We start from the raw sequence: 25,991 nt of genomic DNA, 5'->3' as shown, positions 1-25,991 counted from the left end.
TCGCCTCATTATGAATAATCTCAGTGGTTTAACTTACATCGTCGTAGAAGATCGGGAAATATTTACACTAGACGATCTGGCCGAATTAAATAACATCTGCATGGAACCTGACAAGCACATCTTGCAATACATAAGTAAAGTTAAAGATTTACAGCAGGCAATTTACGAGGAAGAGATTCTTAAAGCTAACGAGTTATCGGAAGAGAAAATTAACGAGATAGAGGAATTTACACTGGTAAGCTTCTGCGAAAGTTCCACGAGATTACAGGATAGAGATCAAACCAACTACGTGTAGGGACATATTCAATGCATACAAGAAAGCACAGGAACATTATCTGATGATCAAGCAGGACCGGCTACGTCACCAAAGATATAAATAAACCAAATTTCATAGGGATAGACCGTTAAACAGTAGTACAATGGAGATTAGGGATAGACAGTCACGAGAGATAAATTTCAAGCCGACGCCAAAATTTTGTGCGCACTGCAACAAGATCGGTCACGTGAAAGAGGAGTGCTATAAAACAAAGTGGGAAAGACAGAACGGACCGCACGAATACTCGTATAGGGATCGTCCTCCATCTTCCCTGCAACCCGACGAACAACATGGCATACCTAATTCCTATGCTCCGAGGAAGGAATGCAAATATTGCCAAAATCTGGGTCACACAATCGAAGAATGCCGGAAAAAGATGTGGCACGAAAGGAATTCGGGAAACGCAATGTCCTCCCCGGGACTAAACGCGACGCGGGGAAACACCACACAAACGCGTCCAGTGAAAATCGTAACTACGGAAATCCCGTCCACATTCACACAATTAAACTAGAGAATAACCCGGAAAAACCAGCGGTGAAAATAATCTCCAAAGATCTAAAAAAAAAAAGAAACAACATTTTTAATCGATTAAGACTCCAAGCCAAATGTATTAAAAATTTAGAAAGCCGACGATGAAATCCTCGTTGAGGAATCAAGAAAAATAAAATTAAGTGGAATTACCGACGAGATTATTTTGACTTATAACTTTCGCACTATTGACCTATTTGGATATTCGGTGAAATTTTATCTCGTACCCAACTCCTTTCCGATTCCTCATGGTGGCATTCTCGGGACCGATTTCCTCAACGAATCTGTAGAAATCAACTTTTTAAATAAAAGCGTAAGATGTGGAAAAACGTAAAGAAAACAATCGCAGCCAGAACATGCGATCTGTTGAAAATAAACGTTTCAAATACAAATATAAAAACGGTCTACGTTCCGTTATTAAACTTGGGAGATGGCATCTACGCTTGCAAAGCAATTGTATCTAATGTCGATGGACATTCGAATACAAGAGTCTTTAATACTCAGAAGGATGTGGAATAAGTTTAAGTTCCTAGTCAAAATAGAAGTCAAAATAGAAGTCAAAATAGAAGAATTCGAAATGGCCGATGAAGCGAATGACTCCGTATTAGGGCGTGACTCACACGCTTCCGACAACATAGAGAGTGCTTCTTACGAAAACCCATGCAGGCATAACATAAAAGAAAACGCAGAAAATCTAAACCGAGAAATATCTTCCGATCCCTCTTTTCTCCGTACAAAACTTTCTCACTTTGAACGACCCTGCAGAACGATCTCCAAAATAGATGAAAATCGTTACAGACAAATACTAGAGTACATAAATTTAGAAACGTTGAATAAAGAAGAAAAAGGAGTAGCGAAAGAAATGATTAAAGACGCTTTAGACCTATTCTACTTAACAGGCAATAAATTAACACATACGCGATCTGTTAAACATGCTAGGCACAACACCGGTATATCGATTCCCGCCGATCCACAAAGAAGAAATTAACAAACAAATAAACAAGCTAAAGAATGAGGTGATACGACCATCGGTGTCACCCTATAATTCTCCTTTATGAATCGTACCAAAAAAAGCAGAATCAAATGGAAACAAATGTTGGATATAACCGAAATTCTAAATCATCTGAGTAGCGTTAAATATTTCAGCACTATTGACTTAGCTTCAGGTTTTCATCAAATCGAAATGAATAAAGACTACACACAGAAAACAGCATTTTCAACACCTCATACGAGCACTACCAATTTACTCGCATGCCCTTTGATTTAAAAAACATACCACGAACGTCTCAAAGGCTGATGAATTCCGTTCTCTCCGGATTACAGGCAAGCGAAATGTTTGTTTATTTGGACGATATAGTTATATATTCGAGCTCCTTCAACGAACACGTCAATAAATTATAAAAAACTCTCATATATGTTAAGAGAGACAGGACTCAAGTTACAACCAGATAAGTGCAACTTTCTCTGAAAAGAAGTCGCTTATCTGGGACACATAATAAGAGCCTTAGCGGTGAAACTTGACGGGAAAAATCAGTGCAGTAAAGGAATTTCCGACACCACGAACAGTAAAGAATATTAAACAATTTCTACGGTTAGCGCGATACAACAGACGTTTTATTCCTATCTTTTCCGCTATTAGTCGATCTCTGACGAATCTGCTAAAGAAAGACGTTCCATTTAAGTAGGAAGAGAGTCACGACCGCGCATTTAGCCACTTATATAACCTTTTATGTAAGGAACCTCTCCTTCAATATCCTGACTTTTCCAAACCATTCATAGTAACTACAGACGCTTCAAAATTTGCCATAGGCGGAATTTCGAGTCAGGGAGAAATCGGGCAAAATTTGCCCGTCGCTTACACACCGCGTTTATTAAATCAGGCCGAGCAAAATTATTTAACATTAGAGAAGGAATTACTCGCCATAATATACGCAGTCAGTCATTTTCGACCGTATTTATACGGTAATCAATTCAGTTTGGTCAAAACCCTTCGTCTGGCTGAACTCGATAAAAGATCCAACTTGAAGATTGATCTAATGGCGACTTTAAAAAACAAAGTACGATTATAAATTATTTACAAAGCAGGCAAAAAAAAACGTAAACGCCGATGCCTTATATCAAAAACCCATAGATTCATATAAACAAGCCCTTCCGATAGCAGGGAGCAGCTCGAGTGACGAAGATCTTTATGAACCAAGAAATAAACGATTTACTTTTCAAGAGTCCCACGAAAAACGAAGAATTGACTCTTCGGTAACGCAAAACGAAACATTTCAGAAAACCTTCACTACATACGACAAGATCAATGTAACTCGATACAAAGACAGAAATGATAACGAAACGTCAACAATACACGAAAACGAAACAAGCAACGAAATAGGAACGTTCGAACACATCGATAGCAATATCATAGAAATAAAAGACCGAATTAGAATGCATAACGGAAACATCGCATATTTTGTCACGATGAATGGAACACCTGTCGACAATGGGGCAAAAGAATTAGCTCTGACCACGGTGAATTACCCGTCATTACCAATGTAATTCTTGCCAGGGTATTGGTTACAAGAAAAAATGACAAAAGTTATTTTATAGCACTACCCGTCAAAGAAAGAATATCCTTCTCTATCCAGCTAGAAACGTTAGACGAAGCTGTTTATTCTCTACTTGACGCAGCTATCGAATTACAAATGAACACGATGGGGATAGCTGAAAGACCAGTGGCTGATATACCCTGGACCGACGTAAGACGAAAGATCCGTTCAATCTTTTCAGGAAGACAAACGAAAATAGTTATATTAAAACACGAAATAGTGATACCGAAAGAGATCGAACAAATTGAGATAATCCATAGTAATCACACAACTCCCATTGGAGGTCATAAAGGTTTATCAAAAACATACGTTAGAGTCCAATAAAAGTACTACTAGCCGAAATTAAAACACGACATCCAGAAGTTTATACAAAACTGTTGCAGCTGCCAATCTAAGAAGCTCATTAGTTTAAAAACGTATCAGCCGATGACAATCACAGACACCCTGAATGGCATTCGATAAAATTTCTATGGACATCGTGGGCCCGATGCCCATTACAAAATCAGGGCATAATTATATACTTACTATCCAAGATTTACTAACAAAATATTCAGTCGCGATACTTTTACAACAAGCTTTTTCGGAGGAAGTCGCAGACGCTCTCATAAAAAATATAATATGTAGATTTGGTTCACCGAAAGACATTCTAACCGACCAGGGCACTAATTTTCTGTCAGAACTCATGAAGGCAATCGCAAAGAAATTTAGAATCAATCAATACCAAACTAGGGCGTATCACTCGCAATCGAATGGATCAATAAAAAGATCACATCATGTACTGACCGAATTCTTAAAACATCATATTCAAAGCAACAGTGACTGGGATCATTGGTAAAATATAGTGACATTCTCATATAACACTAGCGTGCACGAGGGAACACATTACAACTCTCACGAATTAGTTTACGGGAGGTTAGAAAGGACTCCGAACGAATCAACTTACAATGACGTTCAAAACGAAACATATACACATTACTTAGGAGAATTAAACGAACAAATAAATCCCAAGAAGCAGTTCGACGAAATTTAATTAATGCAAAGAATAAGTCGAAAATCTATTACGACAGAAAACAAAAATTGTTAATTTTAAGGTAGGCGATCCTGTGTACCTCCTTAAAGGTACGAATAAAGAGAAACTTGACGACAAATACATAGGACCATACAAAATTATAACTGTAATGAATAAATGCAATGCAAAGGTACGCACTCCGACAGGCACTCGCATAGTGCACGCTAATCGACTAAAGGTCGATAAATCGAAATAAAATGTCGATCAATCGCCGTCATGAAAATCTACAGCACCGATCTATGATATTTGCAAGCGCAGCATGGCACAAGAGTCATTCTCCCTTCCATGACGACGATCGTCAAGTAAGATCCCCATCATTACGTTAGCTGTTAAATCTTAGATATAAGCAGCGCAGGCTTAGCTCCGAGCATCATTCATTCGTCGACGCGTAAACCTCTTACTAGTAAGCACAATAAAACTTATAATAGCTCTTACCTTTATAAGTACCATAAACGCATTAATAGTGTACGACTGTGCCGGCAGTTTGTTAAATATCTCAACGTTCTCCCTCTTGGATGTGGCTGAATGTGAAGTACCGGATCTGCAACCAAGGAACAACTCGATAACTGTTGCAAGCTTCGGATTACGATACAGCAAGAATCCAACAATGTCGAATCGAAATAGATTGAATAATTTATCACTGTGGAATGCATTCACACGTCTCGGCGGTCCACAATGGGTGTAGGAAGTATTTGTATTCACTCACTCAACAACTATGTCAGTAGATGCATGCAACGGGAAGTCTTCTTTTGGGTCACAACACGTTTATCTCCGGATTAAAGAAAAACAGTATCGATACAAGGAGTTTCATATTAAGCGGCTCTATTTCTACCGATGGCACATGCAAAAAAACCTTTGCGCTCACACGACTAATGGTTTCTCACTGTGCGGGTATATTCTGCCACGCATAGAGCACCCAAAGCTATAAATACTAGAAACATCTCCTGGTAGAATTTTCAAGAATAAAACAAGAACCTCTGTGGAAAACCGAGACATATTCGCATATGTAAATTCAAAATTCATCTACGTAGAACGAGACATCAAAACGTAACCAACCACTCTATATATAGACATCATGAGACAAAAGTGCATCCTGGAACAAGTCTTGAAAATTGCACTTTCACTAATATCCATCGCACCAGATGAAATGGCCTATACGATAATGAAGAAACTTGGATATATGGTCATTCCCGCAGCCGAAGTAATACACTTAATTAAATGTATACTAACCGAAGAAAAAATAAGGCAAGTGGGGGAATGCTACAAGGAACTTTCACTTACACACAACTCGTGCTTTTGTTGGAACAACTTATAGGTGATTTTCGTGATGGAGCATCTTTAACACTAGAACTACCGACCGGTCAAAATAACCAATTATATTAATTGTTCACAAGATCATGTCTTGAAATTTCATTTAATATTTTATAATAATATTATGACTTTTACTAAATTCATGTATTTAACATATATTCTAAATTATTTTGATCGTTCACTTAAATTTTTCTGATATACATATGTGATATACCTATATATAATCAAAATGACCGGTCGGTATTTTTAATGTTTCTAATACGGCAATCCGCCACTACGGCGTCAGCCAATGGAAATTACCGGCAAAATTACTGCTTTGAAATCACTGGGTTTTCTCTAATTCTCGGAATTTTTTAATGTCTTGTGATACTTTTTTATTTTCTTATTGATAATTGTTGTATACAGTTGAAATACCTACATTCAGTACAGTATTCAGTCATTTTTTTATTGGCAGTTTTTGTATACGGTTGAAATATTTTTAATATTGTGAACAATTGTGCTGAATATATTTCTTTCAATTTATAGTTATCGTAGCTTGAAATGTAAGTAAATTGTGAATATTTTTATTATAATAAGGGAAAATATATTTAGAATATTTTTATATAGAAATTTTACCCTAAAAATACCGAGATGTCCGAAAATACCTAAAATTTTAGAGATCATAACAAATATAAGAGAAGACTTTTCCGATATCGACCAAGGTGATTTTGACCCTAAGATTGGACCAGCAGATATTTCAGAGGATCAATCAGAAGAAGAAGTGTGTGTTTCCACAGACAGCAATAGTGAAGAAGAGAACATCCTGAATGTACGTGGATCAAGAAGACTTTTGAGATTGTCGTTCTTTTCGGATGAAAATGACCGTGAACAAACTGAAATTGCTCCTGATGGAACTATCTGGACAAAAATAAAAGCTGGATCTACTCCAGGAAGGAGATTAATAAATAGTATTTTCAAAGCAGTAATTGGACTCACAGCATATGCAAAACGAAGAGTAATGAAGGGCACTATAAGTAGAGCTTTTTTTTTATAATTAATCGACAAGTGATGGATTATGACATGGATTAGATGGATTAGAACATGCACAAAACTAGAAGCTTTTAGAGTTCTTGGTGAAAAATGGGATCTATCTCAAGAAAAGTTTTATGCTTTTCTTGCAATTTTATATGCACGTGGTGCTTATGAAGCTAAGAATTTGAAATTATCTTATTTATGGTCTAAAAAGTGGGGACCATTTTTTGGTCTAAAAAGTGGGGACCGTTTTTTTCGAAAACTATGAGTAGAAAGGAGTTTAAGGATATTTTAAAATTTATCCGCTTCGATAACAGAAATGAACGGAATGTACGATTGCAATCGGATAAATTTGCATTAATTTCAAATGTTTGGTATTCATTCATTGAAAATAGCCAGAATTGTTACGTACCAGGACAAAATATTAGAATCGACAAACAACTATTCCCAAGCAAAGCGAGATGCCGATTCACGCAGTATTTGCCGAACAAACCCGATAAGTTCGGAATAAAATTTTGGTTGGCATCTGATCTCAAAAGTAAATTTATAATAAATGGGTTCCCGTATTTGGGAAAGAACGAAACAAGACAGTCATCAATTCCTTTGAGTGAATTTGTCGTTCTGAAATTAATTGAACCATTTACCGGTGCTGGAAGAAATGTAACCACTGATAATTTTTTTACTAGCAAATCATTGGCATCAAAATCATGGAAAAACGGACTACTTTGGTTGGAACAATTCGTGCAAATAAAAGAAAATTGCCCAAACTGGCCAAACAAAAAAAAAATAATTTACCTCGATTTTCATCTGAAATTTATAAAACAGATAATTGCACTTTACAGTATATAAAAGTAAGGCAACGAAAAAAGTACTTCTACTGAGTACGAAACATAATTCAGTAAACATTGAAAAAGACAATAAAAAACTGCCTGAAACTATAATATTTTATAATAAAACCAAATTCGAGGTAGACATGACGGATCAGATGGCCAGGAAGTATAATGTGAAATCAGAATCTCGAAGGTGGCCTCTTCAAGTATTTTTTAACATCCTCGACTCAGAGGCAATAAATGCCTGGGTTTTATACAACGAAACAACTGGTGAAAATATATCGAGGAAAAATTTTTTGTTTCAATTAGCAGAACTTAGCACAGACTATAAAGATCCATCTGAACTGGAAAACTTGAATGACCTCTTCAAGAGCCCCGAGAGTTCTAATATACGAAAAACTTGCCAAATAGGTTTTTGTAATGAAAATAAAACTATGAATATATGTGCTGGCTGTAAAAAACATGTTTGTGGTAAATGTACATCGAAAAAAATTTCTTTATGCAAAAATTGTGGTGATTCAAATAATAACTAAACCTAAATAAAAAACAAATAATAGTACTACCTTTTATGTAAATAGATGTATATATCATTTACTTGCAATATTAGAACAAAATACATTTTATTTTCTTTAAAACTTTTTTTTGAATGTTTATATTTTGCCAACTAAATATCAGACCAGTCAAAATGACCGGTTTGGTAGAAATAGGTATATAACAACTGTTGGTAGTTCTAGTGTTAATAGTTACAGCAGATCAAACAATAACAAAATGGACTATTATGTTTATTAAAGCTGTTGTAGATTTCAACATTAGATTCCACTCATAGGTACATTTTAATATCAAAATCAAAAACGTATAAAAAAGAAAGTATATTTTTTAATTATTTTAGCATTATTTTTCTAAATTTTCGGAGATAAGCCATACGTAGAGTGATGATGATTCCATGCATACCTGTATCGAATAGCATTATAAAAACAAATCCGTATATATCCAAAATGAATAGTGCATACACATGAGAAAATGGAAAGTTCATAATTCATACATTATTAAAGAAAAGTTGTAAGCAAATATATTTAACTTTAAAAATTTTTCGAAAGAATTTAATTGACCTTTTATTTAAATCATTTCAATTCTTTTATTTCAATTATTACAGAGAAATAAGTATGCGATTAAATAGGAATTCAATTAGCGTTAAATATGATTTTAATAGAAACAATATAAAAATTAAAATCTTAAGACTACGTTTTAAAGCAAAATATTATGAAATATATATAAAATGCCTACGATACTAAAAATCAACTATTATTCAAAGAAAAAAAATTTATCATCAATGGTTTTTAAAAATCTTATCCCGAGAAAATTGATTCAATTGTATAATTTAGTAATATTATCTAAATAGATTAATTGACGTTTGTTTACACTTGTGATCCGTGATTGACAATAAACACCATTTTTTGTTGTAATAATTATTTATTAAGAGAAATTATAAAAGATATATAATTCTAGTATGATACAAAGATTGTCACATGCTATTGTTAATGATGTGTCGATTTTTACTACTCGTATCCTCATAAATGAATACTCCATGTGCATGACGACATTAATTGATTAAGTTTTACTTATTTCATTAAAGAATTTATTTCAGGTAAAAAAAAAATATAAATCTTTTCGTTTTTGCAGTAGAATACAACCTGTTTAATGTAATAGTTTCCGCGGCTAAAAGGGAAGCATGCTACTTTTCGCTACTAAAAACAAACCGTACATCTTTTTACGACAGTCTACTAAAACATCCTTTTCGCTGCCAAAAGGCACAACATACTTTTCTTTGCTTGAATAAGTAAAAATAACCAAAAACTGATACATGAATAAAACTTACCAAAGATTTCGACACGATCTTTTTACAGAATTTACAAATCTTAAAATATTAAAAAATTAATACGAAAACATAATGGAAAGAAAATAGCAGAAATGTCGGAAACATAAATTATATGTAAGGATACAGGAGTTGAACCAGCTAACTAAAGATATTAATTTTACAACTATTTACAAAGTTATTTTAGGTACACAACAGGATTAAAATAGGAATACTGTGATGATGTAGTTCAATGTAAGTATATAGTTTTTCCCATGGATTTGTTGTTAAATATTTAATCTTTTTAAGAAATTATTCTAAATTATGAAATAAAAAAAAATCGTACAGATGAAAATTAATTAAAAGATAATATAATAGTAATTTTCCAAAATAATCAAAATTACTTACATGACTTAGTTGAAGAATCATAAGTAAATGTTTCTAGTAAACATTAAGTGTAATTCTTTCAAATGTATCAAAATGTTTAGTCGTGAAAGTATATCAAACAGAATAAGTGTTGATGTGAGAGCTTTATTAAAAATTCTGAAATTCGAACAACTACTATTAAAAAGCAACAGTAATATAGGAAAAAGTAAGACAATACAAAAATCAAGTAAGTTGGTAAAACCATCAATAAATAAAAGACCAAATGAAAATAATACAATTTCTTACACTGCTTCTCTAGAAAAAGATTATCTATCGATACATCACTGGTTTATAATTTATTCGGCTGAATTTCGAATTATCTATTTGAAATTCTACCACTAAATTCCAAAGCTTTGTCCAAATCATTATTTACATTACATCACATAGAGGATAGAATATTCACCAACATCACTTAAGAGTTTGTTCGAATCAATTATTTACATCATAACATATAAAACAATAGAACCTCGATTTCCGAACATCGATTAGCCGGATAAATATTGAGGATATGTGGCGATCAGCGATATTAACATATATTAACATATCATTGTCAATTGATCTTTACTTTCTAAACCTGTATGTCGAAATGTAATCATACCGTTTTATCAATTCAAATGTAATGTGAAATATTAAGTCGGTTAAATAGTGGTAAAATAATAACTGAAATTGCAGCGTCTTGTGAAATTGGAATATCAAGAGTTTGACATTATAAGACGAAAGTGTGAAATTATATATAGTAAGTTGATCGCAGTGCACACAAAAAAATATAAAGTCTGTTAACAATGAAATTCTTGACATGGCTATGTATCAATGGTTTTGTCAAAAGAGAAGCATTGGATATCTGGGTCTATCGTATACGAAAAAGCTATAGTATAATCGAAAATTGAATGAAGATTGTAATTTCAAAGCATTATCGAGTTGGTTATTAAATTTCAAATCAAGTTACGATATCGTAGACGTATGTCAGGCAAAAACCTTCATCGGATAAATCTGCAGCTTTAAAAAAGAGTTTATAGAATATCTAAGGAAAGAAGATTATCTGTTGGAAAATGTGTATAACGCAGATGAAACTAGCTTGTTATGGAAATCATTTTCGCAAAGGACATGTGTCAATATGAATGCTTAGCATCGAGTCATAAAATCAGTAAAGGTCGAATCATAGCTCTTCTCCCGTGACAAGAATCCTGTTCTATTAATTGGAAAAAGTAATAAGCCTCGATGTTTCAAAAGATGTATATTTAAGTACTATGCCTATTATATATATGTCCTAGAAAAGTGCTTAGATGAATTATAACATTTTTATTGAATAATTTTCAATGATTTTTATTCCAGCAGTGGAATAACGAACACTTAAAAACGGACAAATGAGAGAAAGTTATTATTGATAGATAACGCTGTTTACTATGTCAACGATGCTTATCAACAATATTTTTGGGATGAATTCTATTAACGTTTTTTGTCTATGGACAAAGAAGATTTTCAATTGTTTCACGCATCTCATTTGATGCTGTCGAAGTTCACAAAATAGGATTTTAAAACATATCAGTTTGCACTATTATCATCTACACACACGCAAATATTACCTTCCATTTAGAAGTAATTTTAACTCCTTAACCTACAATATCGTACAAGGTAACTCCAACAATGTAAGAGTGCACAAAATGTAAAATTGCATTACATGTACCAATATGCTTCGAAAGATACCACATGATGCAAGAATATTAAATTTTTGTACATTTTAACAAGACGCTTATAATTTAAATTGTGTATATTTAAAAATTGTAATAAAATATTGTATTAATTTATTATTCACTTTAAGATAATAAATATTTCTTGTTCAATGATCAATTGGCAGTTATTATTTATCAAACATCTTGCAAAATAAAATTAGTTGTACCTTACACATACATTTATATATCAAGAGACATGTACAATTTGCACAACTTCGAACGCTTAGCCTAATCGTGAAAAAGCTCGATATGTGACTGTTCTTGTTGTTGCTTATGCCAATATGCTATTGGAACTTAAATCGTAAGGCAATAAAATTTGGTTGCGATAACTTAGGCTTAACGTTTTTTGTAAAATATTTCTACATCCAAATTTACTATAAATATTCTAAACCACTTTTTGTATGTTGAATCATCTACTGCATTCTGTGGCTCCATATAAAAGACAAATTTCCTCACGAATTTACCACAGGTTTTTGCATTTTCGGTAATAGAAAAAACAAATTTGACGAAAATATCCTTTATTTTCTAACATATTTAATATTTCCCCAAAAAAAAATTATGGTTAACTGATCACAAAACAAAATTTTATTAAAATAATGCCAAAAGTCACTTTTATGGAACGAAAAATAATATTTGCATACGTAAAGTTGATAAAGGTTTTAAAAGTTATTTTCCGTCAACAAGTGGAGAAAACAGAATGAATAAATTTATATATTTATATATTACAAAGAAAATTTTCTATGGCTACACCCATCCTTATTTTTTACATTGTTGATGTCCATAGAATAGAATCTAATATATTGGATAGTATATTATATAATATATTATTGATGTATAAATACATGTATGTAACTGAAACAGAACTGAGTGGTGAAACTGCATTCTGTACTGAAATAACGGAGCGGAGACGGAACGGAAATAAAACTAAGATTGAACTGAAATATGTGAATCGATCTATAAAAGCTAAACATGAGAAATACGATTGAGAACAATGGTTTAATTTTCACAGATGTACTTCCATACCATCTTCCAAAGCAAAATATTAATCTTATTGTTGCTCTCTACTGTCCGTGTTTAAATACATTTAAGAAAAAGCCTGATGTAATTTTTAAAAAGAAATAAGAGTAAGGAAAAATGTGCTGACATAATCGCAAATAGTAAAATAGTAAATGTTAGTATTACAGATAACGATCGTCTAAATGTTTTTAACACTAACCATACAACAGTATCTCAAATGACCGGTTTTGGATTTTGAATACAAATTCTGCATTCATTGTTATTTTTTTCTCTATTTGATTTATAATTATAATTCCTATATTAATATAACTATGATTTCTATAATATCCATTTAATAATTTTATCAATATTTACGCTTGCTTTTATTTTGTTTATTCTGAGAAAAATATGTACTTTGTCATATCAACCGTAACAAATTAAATGACCATTTGTAAGAATGACAATAAAGTAGGCATATGAGATTTGATCTAAACAAAATCATTCAAATTATTCTCGAATATTATTATCGTACATACTGCTACATCAAAAAACAGTCTAATTTTGATAGTTCCAAATAGAGCATTACAGTGTGAAAATAATAAGAAAAGAGAAAGTGAACAAAACTTAATAGTTAGTTTACATTTTATTTTACTGTATTGTTCTAATATTTACTAATATTTCTAATATTTACTCCTGAACATGACAAGACGTTCAATAAAGAAGATACCAGTGAAAGAGATAAACGATATAAGTAAGGGGCATTTAGAAGACGATAAAGATAAATTTTCTAAAATTCAAGATAACCAAATTCTAATTGGATATAATTTATTCGAAACTAATAATAAATGCTTAAATAATGAGGATGAAGAAAGGAACATTTTGAACAAACAGGAGATAAAAGGGAAGAGGATTTCCGTCAAGTTCTGAAAATGAGACTGAAGAAAATGACTAGGACATTGAAGTTGCTATTAATGAAATTGTATGAGAAGAAATACAAAAAGGGTTCAAGATTTGGACGGCCATTACCAAATCCAACGGTATACACAAAAAAAAACATTATGAAGGATTAAATAAGAACTATATTTGCCTTGATAATTATTATTGAACTCATGCAAAAATGCACAGAACTAGAAGTAAATCGAGTGTTAGGAATTACATGGAATCTACCTCCAGCAAAATTAAATACATTTCTTGTTATTTTGTAAGCACGTAGAGTATATGAAGAAAAAAATTTGAACATTTCATGTTTGTGGAATAAGAGGTGGGAGACTACATTTTTTCCAAATACGACAACTAAGAATTGTTTTATACAAGTTTTTTAATTTAATCAATGAAAAAAGTATTCGAAGCCAATGTCTACAAACTAATAAATATTCTTTAATTTCTGAAGTATGGAATGAATTTATTGAAAATAGCTAAAATTGTTAGAAGCTAGCCATGAATTTTACCGTTAAAAAACAACTGTTTCCAACTAATACTAGATGCAGATTCATACAATATATGAAAGATATTTTTTATAATCCTACCTATAAGATATGGACTAACTAACTCGTATCACTTATTCTGGTTACAACTCAAAGTGTTACAATTTAAGTACTATAATCCTTTCCTCTTTCCCTAACTTGATCAAGGCTTTAATTGTTACTCTTTGTTTTGTACAACGGAAATCTGCTTGCAGTATGAAAAATATACGTGAGGAAAGTACTTAGTAGAGCAACCATTGATTTGTAAAACTGTGGTATAGAAAAAGAAAAAAATTTTATTACAATGCTGTTTTTATGTTTATTGGTTTTTTTTTACAAAGATTAAATTTTTATACATGAGAATGAAAGTTTGTTTATATTTGTTATATTTTAATGTATCATCTATCTATAAATTCAGTCTACATAGCAATCATAATAACATCTTCAGAGAGGGATAACACATAATATGTATTAAATATAAACCACAATGAAATATATTTTCATGACTTTAAATCACTCACTTGGATATTTAATTACAAATTCAGTTGATATCTCAAATTTGATTGGTGAAATCAGATTAATTTAATACTATTGAAAATTGTGTAAACTTAGTAACTGTTTTTGAATATTAATAAGAAAAGCCAAAAGCTTGATATAGCAGAATATCATTAAGAAACTAAAATACATTCAAGAATATGAAGAAATTAATGAAGAAGAAACAGATGACAATGAGGATTATGCAATAAGTGTAAAAGCAAAATGCGGTTCGTTGGAAAGAGCCAAAAAATTGTGGGGAGCTGAAGAAGAGAAATGCTGCAAGTTCTGTAGTAAAGAGGAAGATTCTATTGAATACTGGGTGAATGAATGCGAAATGGTGAATAGAATGTGGTTACAGGTAGCAGAAGTTCTCAGTGCTGAAGGGACGTAAAAAGCGATAAAGTGGTTAAAAGGAATAATTAAGAAAAAGAGGGATATTAAAAAAAGCAGATATGGACGAAAACGGACAAATGTGTGCTAAGTTACGAAAAGATGTGCAGGGTACAGTAAAGATTGAGAAAGCCAAAACACTTGATCTTAATATGGAGGTGATATAATTTATTTTAACGAAGTAGTGCAGATGTAAGTTAGTTGGAGTACTAACATGATAGCGGAAATAAAAATATGATGTTTGAATTAATCAGTTCAATTTGATTTAATAATTTAATTTAATATAATGCTTATTAAGTCCTATGTGTGGTTATATATTATATATATTATTATATATAAATATTAAAGCATGTATTATATAATACATTATATTATGTTATATTGTATAGTAAAGATTATAAACTGATAATGATAAGAAGCAATATAAAGATTATATCAAATGAGATTCCACTTATATATTCATAACCTATATTCATATCCTATTTCTGGGCCTGAAATGAAAACTAATATAAATAGAATATAATATAATAAGAACTAATATATATATATAGAATCTCATTAATGGAAAGATTCATGAAAATAATAAAAAAAGTATTTATTATGAAATCTATGATAAGTGTTAAATGTGAAAGAAAAACAAAGTTAGTGCAACATATAAATTTATTTAAATATAAAAGAAATGTTGAAGATCGAGGTAATCCATGTGAAAGAAAAAGTGAGCACCAACCATCAAATTAAGGAACAAAGAATTTTACAAATATTTAATACAAGTAATAGTTGCTGGTAATATACTGTGAAGTTATTTAAATAACCATACACGAAAAAATTTTCTTGCAAAATATATAGATCATTCGCTTTCAACGAATCTATATTACGCAAAAATTTCTTAGATGATTGCTATAATTCGAGTATTCAGATCATTAGGGAAGATATAGGAGAATATTACATATGAATTTCTGTAGATGAAACGACCAATGAAGCTGAGCAATACATTGTAAATTTAATAGTAGAATAACTTTGTGAGAAAGAAACGACAAAACTCCACTTATTGTGTTTTAAATATAAAATAATGGGAGAAATAAATTATGAAAATATATCTCACTTTGTAAATTCACTTAAGAATTTTGTTATCACATGGTAGTGAAGAAAAAGTTCTACTTACAACGAATGCAGCACACCATACATAGCCAAAACAGGGAAGAAATTGAAATTATTTTATGCTAACATGATACATGTTACATATGTAGTACACATTCTACACAGCATAGATGAGGAAGGACGACTCTGTTTTCCACTTATTAGTACATTAATATTTTGGAAAGTTAATAATTTTTATAATAAGACAAACAGTCTTAGTACTTGTAATACAATTAATACAGTTTAAATCCGAATTCAATTTATAATAATAGGATCATAAAGTCAGTCTACATATGACATCATTTTATCTTACAATCGAATCCAAACCTCGAATCGAAGGTAAAGAGACACACGAATATTGTGCGCGCTATAAGCGAATACAAATAACTTTGTTAAAATAGCATCATGCGCAAATAATAACTTTATACAAACATCTCTAAAAATCTGTTGATCAATCAGTGAAGTGAACATCGTACTTTTTCTTTTATTAATTATCATAATTTATTATTTCTTTTATTTATTAACTTCTAAAAGTCGACACGAACTTTCCGGACCACCCAATATATTAAATAATTGTTACTGTTAAACAATTGTTACAATTTGACAGCCATCGTTTCAGTCTTTCGACCTGCTTCCTCTTCTTTTTAATATCAATGTATTGATAGATTACTGGAGAAAGTAAATGCCTCAAGGGAGAAACACAAGTAGAGAACTGTCGTTTTCTATTCAAGAGTTAATTTGGAGGTGAACTACATTCTTAATCAGTGACGTCATCAATAAAAGAATAAGCATTTTGAGAAACATCGAAACTTCAAACAGGAGTTCTAAGATAGTTACATTTTTGAAGTATCACAGAGAGAATAAAAACAGTCTCAATCCCGAGTGAAGTTTTGCGCTAACCGACAACGAGGCAAGTCACTAGATTGTAATAAACGGGCCGAAAGAAACAAAATTTTTAACTTTGTTTTTTTTTGTTCGAGACATGATCCGTGACGTAATATATCAAAATTTAAAAACTTTTGGTAAAAATCTGTGAAAAAAGTATTTTTAAAAGCATCACTTCATATTGAAGTATATAAGAAAATATTACAAAATATTCTTTTGCCATAAGAACCTATTTTAATTAGATGGGATACGTAGATTGAAACTGCACTATTTTATATCGAACATTTTAATAAAATAAGAAATGTAAGTAGTATGCAATCATTTGATAAGAAAAACTTTTTTCTATATACATACGTATTTATTCTATTTTTTATGTTAATAGTAGTTGAAAATTTTAATATAATAAATGTTACAGTAATTAAGATTGCAACAGATATGGTCTAATAAGAAAAACTCTCACAAGATTTAATCTTTATGAAAACTTATTTTAGCTTTTTACCGAACATAATGGAAAAGATAGAAACCATAAATTTACCGCTAACCAATTCAACAGAAATATATTTAAATTGTATTAATGGTCTGTGCAACATACCTGGTAATTGTGGAGAAAAAAGCAAAAAGAAAGCATGGGGAATTATAACAAAAAATATGGGATTGTCTATATTAATAGAAGTCTCAAAAATTTTGAATAATAATTTCGTTGTCAGACCAAAGGAACCAGAATGTTAGAGTAAATTTAAGTATGCACCCATTATATCCTGATGTGGAACGGTCATTCTTCGCATATAAATTAATTTTTATAGATAAAAGTCCCCAATTAACACCATCGAATATGGGAAAGACGCTTATAATATATTATAATTCGAAATTTAATATATCACAGTAATTGCAAAATAAATTGTTAATACTTAACATACCAAATATTTTGTGTATATTTGCATATTTTTCGTACATATTTGCATATGTTTTCGTGGATAAATATCATATGCCACTTACACATTTATCGTGCATAAACATCCAGAGTCTATTGATAATAAAGAAGGTACTAGTCATTAATCATCAGATCAATGGATTTGAGTCAAGTAAAAAGTAATAAATCAAAGATCTGGAATTACATTGAGATTTTTGGCATAAAATTAATAATAACCAGATAGCAAAAAATTAAACAACCAGAAGGCTATATAAGATAAGCAGACTTGGGGATGTATCCAATCAAAATTTTTGTAAATATTACGATCTCGATGGAATAGTTGATGTACGATTAATAAACAATCATTAATACCATTTTGAGGATGCATAATTCTTAAATAATTTTTAAAACAGAAGTATCATAAAAATAATATTAAACTATTTAAATTATTTTATGATCCAAGATATACATACCAATTTCAAATATATTTTGGAAAAAAAATCAAACGCACCATATTTAAGACTAACAAGTCTTGTAATGAGCATGTGTAAAAATATTCCGCATAAAGGCCACACAATTTATGCAGACAATTGATAGACTAATATCAATTTAGCTAAAAAATTAATTCCTTGTAACACTCCTTTGGTAGAAACTATAAGGGAAAACCGTAAAAGAATATCCGTAGAAGTTAAACTAAAAAAATTAAAACGAGAAAAATTGACTACAATGGAAAATAGGAAAAGGATTATGGTTCTTGAACAACAGACGAGATATTTTAATAATTTCCACAAAATATTTGGCGCAAACAGTAACTGTATGCAAAAATAATTACACACGTGAAAAACTAACAGTAGTTTTAAATTACAATGTAGGAAAATGAGATGTAATTTGTCCAATCAGATGATAGGATATTCTACACCACACAGAAAAACCTTTATGCGGTATATAAAATTAGCTATCGAATTGTTATTAAATACATCAGCTACGAATATATAAACTGACAACGAAAAGGGAAAAATAAAGATCTTTAACTTTAGAATAGAACTGTCAATGCATCTCACATAGTGCCGTGATGTAGAAACACTGGGGCCATCAAATATATCTATCCGAAGAAAAGTAAATCATAAAATGTAAAAGAAGGTAGGACTAGCATACACGGTGCGAAAATTTTACAATGTTAGCAAAAAAATTTTGCAAGTTTTAGAACAATGAGTATTAAAATTCAGACAAAAAGCCATATACTTCCCAGATTGTATTGATCAGCTACATTTATATTTCAAATGCTTTAGTGCAATATATTGATAGATAGAAGATTTGATAAAAATGAATTTTTCATTTTTGATTTTAAGCAAAATAAGCAAAATTGTAACGTGCCTGAAGTTCCTATAAATTGTGATGAAATAAAATTAAATTATGTATAATAATAATTAAGATAAAAAAAAAGTAAAAATAAAAATTCAAATGACTGCTTTGAAAGAGTCATTACAAAATAGCCAATATTCGGATAGCCAAGATTATACCATTCATTAGAATTTTACAAATTACTAGATTTTTGCATTTAACAAATAATGATGCAGTTGACAATACAGACTGATTACATAAAATAAAAGTTATAATAAATTTACTTATTCATAAATTCAAAAATGTATACACATAGATGTCATCATTAATAAATTCATTCATTATCAATCATTATTGCAATTTAAGAGACTTATTCCATATAAACATAATCCAACCTACAAAGATTTGGCATAATAATTTATAAATAATGTGAATCAGCGTGAAATTATTGCTATCATATTATGATATATATAGGTAATGACAAAATAAATTCTAATAATAACGCACCAAAAAATTATGAAATTGTCACAATCAATTTTCAATAAATTATTTCATATGTTGAAAAATAATATGCGTCACCGAACCTGTTTTTAACAATAATTAAACATAAAACACATGGAACTATGCATTTTAATAAAACCAATATACCGAGATTTTGTCGATTAAAAATTAAAAACGGGAAAATATAACTGAAAGGAGAAAATAAATGAAACGTTTATGCCATTTCTACAAAGTACAAAACTGCAGAAATAACTAATTGTAGGCAAGAATAAACACAATTCAATCGTATTTTGAAACCAAAATATGTCACTGAATATAATAAAAGCATGATTGGAATTAATCGCTAATTTCTTTTCGTATTATGAGATAATATATGAAAATATATAGAAAATTCATCTTATATACATTCGACAAGGCACTTTTTAATAGATATATACTATACGAAACAATAAATGAAGAAAAAAAACAAAGTTATATTGAATATAGAATAAATATTATAGAATTATTATTAAAAACTGCACAATTAGTGGATTATGAAAAACGATTCAGAATAACTTATAGAATAGCAATAAACATCACGAAAACTATAGATGCAACATTGGGCTCATTTTTCAAAGAATATAAAAAAACAATAAAAAAAAAAACAAGAAAATAAAAAACAATTTAACAATATCAAAAAATAAATAAGAGCTTATAAAATTGGTGAAAAATATAAGAAATATATTGAAACAACATGGAAATACAAAAGATGCCAAATTGTGTTAGATGCACCATACTGCATTGAAAGATATCACACGATTATTAATTTTTTCTAAACGTTAAAAATTAAAAATAAGCTTATCTTCACAAATTGAAATAGAATGTTACTAGTACTTCTAGGCCAAAAATTATTTCATTTTACTGGATGAATTGTTCTCGATTATTGCATCTAAAGAAGATCTCGAAAGGCTTACTTTTTGTGTTATGATCTGTCTGATTATATTATAACGTTTAAATGCATGTGCAAAAACATATTTATTCAAATTAATCAGATTTTATGATTTTTATAATAATTAATTTCGTTAACATCCACATAATTGGTACACGTTCAAGCACGCATGGTCAAAAAGCTGCAGAAGCCAACGTGTGAGCGAGCGCCTTCGTCACCAGTTATGACAACCAATCGCACTTAAATCACACTGCAAAGAGTTGTTGCATGACTTGTATTAATTAAATGATTCATTAATAAAACAAGAAAATACTATCCTAAGCTAATGAAACTGGACTATGCCCAATAAAAAAAAAATTAAAACTGTACCATTCAAGAGTAAATCCAAAAAGTTAATTATTAATGGTTATTTGTCAACTATTAATAGAAAAAATTAAAACTAGTAACTCATGTCAAGTCGAATCTTTCATCCTCAACATAATATATACTGGTGAGACTGAAATTTGTTCACTCACTGCTTAAGATCCACAATAGCTCCAAAACACTCGCCCCGTTGTAGCTCGAAATTTATGTAAGCTGTTCCGTCATAAGTCCAAAATGAAATAAATCGACGTAGATGGAAAATTAATTAGATTGAATTTGTAATACATTGGCTTAATGACAATGCAAATCTGAAAAAGGATTAAACACAATTTTTATTATATTTATCGTAATAAAAAGAAATGTAGAATTATATTAGCTATTAAATTTAAACATTTATTTACCAATATTCTTCTACAGAAGTGTAATAGGTCCTTGATCATCTTCCATGATGCGCTGACTCAAATGCGCAATAATTATTTAATAATTAAGAGGCAAACAATGAATTTAATTCGCAAATATCTATTGCTTGTTTTATATATAAGTATCTACAGTATATCTGATTGTAGAAAAAAAGAAAAAGAAAATTTTATACGAACAAATATTGACTCTATGACTGCTTTGGACTCAAATTATTCATACAGATATTCCTAAAAGTTTTTTAACATTATAAAAAGCAAACAAATTTAAATTAACCGAAAAACATTAACAACAAATCTACTTCACAATTCCTTCTTTATTTTATCGAAACAAAGATCGATTCATCTATGGCTGTACGAACAACTGCAATCATAATCTGAAAAAAAAAACAATATCAATATCATTGTACAATTCAAAAAAATTGTTAAAAGTATAAAGTCAAAAAATAAAAGATTACTCAAATTCTTAGTAGCAAAAAGTAGCAATGAAATAAACAAAAACATTGTAACGGTAACAAAAATAATTAAAAAATAATATCACCTACGAATCACAATATTATCTAAAAAATATTAATAATGTTCACGATACAAATTATTTTTTAATAAAAATACATAGCATAATTATTAATAATTATAATAATTATTAATTATTCTAAAATAAAATATAGTTAAATTTTCACTGGAATAATTGACACGCAAATACTTATACAACAGAAGAATAGTCAAGAATATTATTGCGAGTAGGTATCGTATCATTCTGAGAAAGAGAGATCACCTATACCCATCCCTGCTACAAATCTTTCGTAAGTTCGTACACGAAAACAAATTTCCGTTAACAATTACTGATATCATTTCCTAGGATGTAATAGAAGATTTATTCATATTTAACGTGCCCTCATACATCAAAACATACTTCATCTTTTTTTTAACAGCACACTTAGCTTACTTCGACTACATAAGAAAAACAGCAAAATATAATACACGACCTTCACTGTGTTTCCAACTTCGTCGATTCAAAGAATTTTATGTATTACTGTATATATACAAAATGTGTACGTATGTTACATATAATATATAGTACCCAATATACGTAGTATGTATTATAACTTATAAAAGGTAATATAATATTCTTTTGACAACAACACAACTTCTTACAAAATGTCCTTTCTTGTCTTTCAAATCCTACCATTTTCTTCCAACCTATTTACATATATTTATCCTTAATTTATATTATAAATAAGATAGCATTCCATGTCTTATTTATGTATCATACCATGTGCTTGATATTAACAATACCGGACAAAACAAGTCACTCGCTCGTTGATGAGACAAAGAAATGCCTTAATTTTGAGAATTCTACATAATATATGTGCGTATCTGTAATAAATAAATGACATATTTATCCATGACGAGTCATACATACAACGAATACGTGAGATATATGTACGCACATATATAGTATTAGTATTCATGTATAGTATCTATCGGAAATGTAGACACATGTATATATATTACATATATGATACATTAAGTTTAGATGTATGTACACGAATATATACGATTTAGATAAAAGTCGAGTATAACACATAATAGGATTAATAAGTGATAAATTATTATATTCCTTTCAACGAGTCATCAGTAGAAATAAACATGCGTGATCGGAACAGGACCGTATTTACAACTTTCTGACTCCACTTCAACAATCTGTCAGTAATCCGTTATCCATTTTATAAACCCAAGAATCGAAATTATCTAATAAAGACCCATTTTCGCTACTGAATTTTACAATTAACTATCAGTAGTAGTTTGAAAGCCAATAGCTGATGTCCATCGCATCTATCACGTACTTAATAAGCGAATGTTTCGTTTATTTCTATTCGACTCGTTGAAAAGAGTATGGACTAAGTTATTTTAAAACAAGAGCAGCAAACATATTATGAAAATAAAGGTCAAAAATTCGAGAAAAAATATGACGCAATAGCACGGCGGTGGACATATGTAGACGGTAATTTTATTTTCTCCAACATTTCAAAAATGCAACATTTTCTTGATTTGCGAACACTATGTTGTAAATATCTCATGTTTGGTGATCGATTATGTACATTGGGCGAATTAGTAACTTAGAAAAAAAAATCTTTATTACCTATAATTACGAGATGATAAAACTTCGTTACCACATGCTGATCCCAACTGATCTCAGCGAAACCGGCAACAAGAATGACGAAGACCTATCTATGGAACACCGTCTTTTATATTTTTTATACTAATGTACAAGCAAATAATAAATCGAATAATAAATAAATTTATCTATGTAATAAATTTGAATATTTCGTGTAAATATTCTGAAAAAACAATATTTATCTCTACTATTCATTGTTATCTGTAAGGGTTTAATAATATAATTATAATAGTATAATATAGTTAAATTGTATAAAGTATAAACTTGTATAATAGTTAAAATATTATATAATTGAAATAAAATATTAGAATTCGGTATAATCAGAAAGTTGAGTATTATCAGAAATGTGTATCGGTTTTTAAAAGAAAGTGATGCTTTTCGTGAAGTACTATTAATTTTCAATAAATAACGGTATAAAGACTTTTACACAAAATCTTCATTATAAACCTTGCATTTGTTCGACATTTAATTTTTTTGCTGTGACCCTTTTTCTTTAATTTCATCCTCTACAAGTCAATTTATTTTTCGTATATACAAACAGAATTATGTAAGTGAAATTATAATATTACTTCTACAACTATACTATTATATATATACAATTAATATTATATGCAAACAATTATATTATATATATATATATATATATATATATATATATATATTAAGTATAACACATATTTATTAAACATATGAAAAGTTTTACATATAAAGTAAGAATTTCTTTTTTACTGATGAAATAAAATGAAATTTTCAAAATACAGATGAGCGTTAAATACAATTTTTAAATTATATAACGTTGCAAAGAATTAATGGCAACAAATATGCAAAAAGCAAGTTTTAATAAATTAATGTCCTACCCAAAAAAATAACTAATCTACTTTCTTGGACCAGTATTTTGATACATATATACTTATCTGCTTTTACTATATATGAAGAGAAACAAAAAATAAAACACCTGCTCTTTGTTCAAAGTAATATCATGAAATTTCTTCTACCATCTTCTTCGTCCTTACAACTGATAGTAACTGACGACAGTACTGACGACACTTCTCGTGGACCTTCAGAACTGAAATAAGCATAAACAGATGATGAGAAGAACAAAGACCCCAACTGATTGGCAGCACATGCGCACCAACATCACGTGTCGCACTCATGTCAGCACGTACAGGCAGGCGCGCGTGTTCTATTCGGTCGACTTGCATGCTCTTTATTATATATATTAGGGAGACCGGAAAGTAATGTTGCTTTCTTAAATTAAATTCAAACGAATAAATTTTTAACAAGTTTTTATTTTTAATCACAATCGAATATCGACATGCGCAGAAACGACATTACTTTCCGGTCCACCTAATATATGAAAGTGTATATGTATCATTCTATACACACACACACACACACACACACACACACACACAATAATTCATTTCTGTATATTTTTACATCAATCTATAATGTATTACATAAAATATTCGTATTGTTACGCTATTAGTCTCCATTTCGAAGATAGTCTCCATCCTTCATTGCCTTCTAAATCACATTGGATACTTAGAAAAAAGATCTTACAAAGAAAAATGCCTGTTGACTCATAAAACACTTGTTATCACCATGTCTAAGAAAAAAATAAAATAAAAAAAGTTACACAAAAAGTGATTGTTATAATAAATGATTTTGAAAAGAATGCAAAGTTTAATTGACAAGAATTTGTCTTAGCGGACGAATTTACATATATGCCTTCATTAAACATACGCCATATATATATATATATATATATATATATATATATATATGTACATATATATATAAATATACAAACACACACATACACACACACACACACACACTTATATACATACGTGTACACGGGTTCAAGAAAAAATTTCATCTTGTCAACAAGAAATAATACAATGGCAACTCAAGATCGAATAGGCCAATTTTTTTGAACGTTGTGAAGAAATTAAAATTGTTATTTACAATCTACGATAAAGGTGAAAGGTGAACCTAAAGGAGAAAGAAATCGGTAAAGCATCATTTATCGGCAATCAAAGGAGAAAATAAGATACATATTCTCATATAAGCTTTACGTAATGTTATATAAACGTATCTAATATTATAAAACATTGATTATATGAATGAATAAAGAATTAATATTATACACTAGCTAACTATTTTATTCTATTCTAAATGATATAGAAATATTTGTAACAATAAAATGTTTAAAATTTTCAATTACACTTTCTACTATAATCTGTTCATCAGAAATTGAAAACACAATGTCATT

The 25,991-nt window shown here is 30.0% G+C and overlaps 1 long non-coding RNA gene and 2 pseudogenes across 7 annotated transcripts in view; 2 read left to right on the top strand and 1 right to left on the bottom strand.

Moving 5' to 3' along the window:
- The window catches only part of LOC146872407 (uncharacterized), an 87,226-nt gene extending 62,445 nt beyond the window's left edge, over window positions 1–24,781 (bottom strand). For 2 of the 7 annotated variants that reach the window (XR_014983253.1, XR_014983252.1), the window contains exons 1-4: window positions 24,669–24,781; window positions 21,520–21,911; window positions 21,271–21,426; window positions 4,943–5,048 (exon numbers count right to left, since the gene is read on the bottom strand). This is a non-coding gene — a long non-coding RNA (uncharacterized LOC146872407). Of the gene's footprint in view, window positions 1–37; window positions 121–4,942; window positions 5,049–20,633; window positions 21,006–21,270; window positions 21,427–21,519; window positions 21,912–22,447; window positions 23,049–23,677; window positions 23,767–24,668 lie in introns of those variants that run through there. The other 5 variants (XR_014983249.1, XR_014983250.1, XR_014983248.1 and 2 more) reach the window with 5 other exon arrangements.
- LOC146872409 (uncharacterized) lies at window positions 5,583–7,493 on the top strand (annotated as a pseudogene).
- On the top strand, window positions 7,537–8,192 carry LOC146872408 (uncharacterized; annotated as a pseudogene).
- Window positions 24,782–25,991: the final 1,210 nt, after the last annotated feature.

The sequence above is a fragment of the Vespa mandarinia genome, chromosome 18 (genome assembly GCF_050613455.1).
Source record: "Vespa mandarinia isolate Hongniang chromosome 18, ASM5061345v1, whole genome shotgun sequence".
In the NCBI taxonomy this organism is placed as follows: domain Eukaryota; kingdom Metazoa; phylum Arthropoda; class Insecta; order Hymenoptera; family Vespidae; genus Vespa; species Vespa mandarinia.
The sequence above is the reverse complement of the archived record's forward strand: the minus strand, read 5'-3'. Positions and strand labels throughout refer to the sequence as shown.